Genomic DNA, 2,544 nt, shown 5'->3' with positions numbered 1-2,544 from the left:
TCCAATTAGGATAAAGAAAACCTAAGTCCAAATCGGAATAGGATTCACCCAGAATTGCGTTCCTATCTTGAGAGGCGATTTTGGCATTGCGGCGCTCCGAATTAGAAAAATGATATTTCACAATGATTTGTAGAAATTTGAGTTAGCTTTCCAGTTACGCTTGAATCACCTCAATCGGATATTCTAGCTGAAAGTTATGGCTAAAATACTGAGGCATATGCAGAATCCAAATTTGAATCCAATCCGATTTTGACTCCAATTTGAGAAATTCCGAATTAATCCCTTCCTTTATTTGATTAAACTTAACCACAACATATAGGTTCTCTATTATGATTGGCTAAGCTTAATCATCTCAAAGTGGGCTTTCAAGCCCAAAATCAATGGAATTAATTGCATCTTTATTTATAACCTAAAAACACAAAAACAAAACAAAATCAAACAAATAACAACGCTAAGGAATTAACATATGCAAATTAAGGGGCTTGAATGTGCAACATTCGGCGCTTATCAATAGGTGTTGTGCAAAAATATACCTAAATTAATAAGTAAATTATTGTACGCTTTACCTACAAGTGCACAAGGTCAACATGGTAATATAGGGTGCAAGTACAGGATCATTCCCACGAGGATTGCTGAGTTTATGTTTAAAAATAAATTCCTTATGTAGAAACAGAGAGTGATTGTTAAAGTGATAATGACAAAAAGATAGGGCTTTGATATCCACCACTAATTATATCTAGCTAATATAACAATATGCCAATGCTTTGATCATGTTATGTATAAAGGTATGGGTGTCTACTCATTCGGCTATTGATTTTCCTAAGCACCGAATTAGGCATGGGTGTCTACTCTAATTCTTTTCTTTCTTAAAGGATTTAGCATGGGTGTCTACTAAGTTGTTCTTTAAGAAAGCATGAATCTGTGGAAATCGGCGAACATATGAGGCCTAGGGCATGGGTGTTTACTCCCGGTTCCCCATGTTGATTAACCCAAGAACCCGATGTGGATTTCTTTTGTTACTAACATTAAACCCAAGACTCGATCATCCAAATTGATTTAATTAACTAGTCCTTACCACATGCATATGTTGATCAGGCACACACATATGAGGAATTCATGAAAACAGGAATTAACCAAGTTAAATAACATAACATAACCATCGCAAAGGCTCCAATATTGAAATATTAACTAAACATAACTAGGGCTTCAATCTAGCCCTACTAAGTAAATTAGCTACACATAGAATTTGTGTTAAACATCTTTGTAAAATAAAAGCAAGGAAAAAAATAAACCCGAGACTTGAACTTGAGAGCTCCTATCCTTCTCTTCCTCCAAGCCTCCTATTCTAAAGGTTTAAGAGTCTATTTATAAGCTTTAGAAGTCCTTGGAAAAGTAGTAAAACCTAGGGTTTTCGCAGGTTTCAATCCTATTACAATTTGGAGTTGGAAAAACCCTATTATGGAAATAGGTACATTGTAGCCGCCACTTGGAATGCCTCCTGCGCACGGGTGCGCTCGATCGCAGCCCGTGTGCGCTCGATCGCACTTCTGCGATCGATGCCTCTTCTGTCTGGGCTCGATCGCTTCTGGCTTGGCTTGTTCAGCATCTCCTCTGGTATTGCGCTCGATCGCAGTACCAGGGAACTCCAATTTTCCTGTGTTCTCTTTTTGAGCCTAAATCACCCAGTTTTACTTCACTTTCTTCCAAAAGCCTGTAAAAACAACAAAAACACAAAAAGGAAGTAAAATGATCTAATTAACTAAAACCAAAGGATTAAAACATGTAAGATAAGGGCTAAAAATATGAATATTTTAGCGCTTATCAATAGGAACTCCCACATATTTGACTGGCAATTTACCTTCCTTGAATTGCAAGCACTCATTTAGAACATTCTTTGTTTCAAAGCATAAAATACCATGTTCAGTTGTAATATCATAAATGGAAGAACTTTAGCCACTTGCAATTATAAATAACACTTGAAAAGCATCCTCCTACTTGAATCCATTCAACCCATATGAAGCAGGAATACTTTTCAAAAAATATCCCATGAAAAATAAGAACAGAACACAAACCACTAAATATTAGTAACATATAACTAGATTAGTGAAATTAAAATCATTGATTTTCATTATTTCCACCATCATACAGAAATTCCTTACAGTCCAAAAAAAGATTAACACCGTTGACCATTACATTATTTCTTTCTTTCTTCAAAATTTCGTAATTGTAATACTGTAATTGACTAATCCTAGTATGATTTGAAATAATCTCATTAACATGTCACATATTAGAGTATAGAAAACAAAAAAGGAAGCACTAAATACCTGGGCGCCGGGGGAGTGAGAGAGAGAGAGGGACCTAGGCGCCGGGGAGCGAGAAAGAGAAGGAGCTGATGATGAGAGGGGCCAGCGGAGGGGGGGAGAGGGATCTAATCAGTAGAGGGTTTTTCAGCTGGTAAGAGAGAGCTCTATCTGGCCAACCGGTTTTGACAAGGGGAGATGGTGGGTGAGATTGGTGGGGCACTGGGCGCTGGAGAGAGAGAGA

Source organism: Corylus avellana, chromosome ca6 (assembly GCF_901000735.1).
Source record: "Corylus avellana chromosome ca6, CavTom2PMs-1.0".
Taxonomy (NCBI): Eukaryota; Viridiplantae; Streptophyta; class Magnoliopsida; order Fagales; family Betulaceae; genus Corylus; species Corylus avellana.
The sequence above is the reverse complement of the archived record's forward strand: the minus strand, read 5'-3'. Positions refer to the sequence as shown.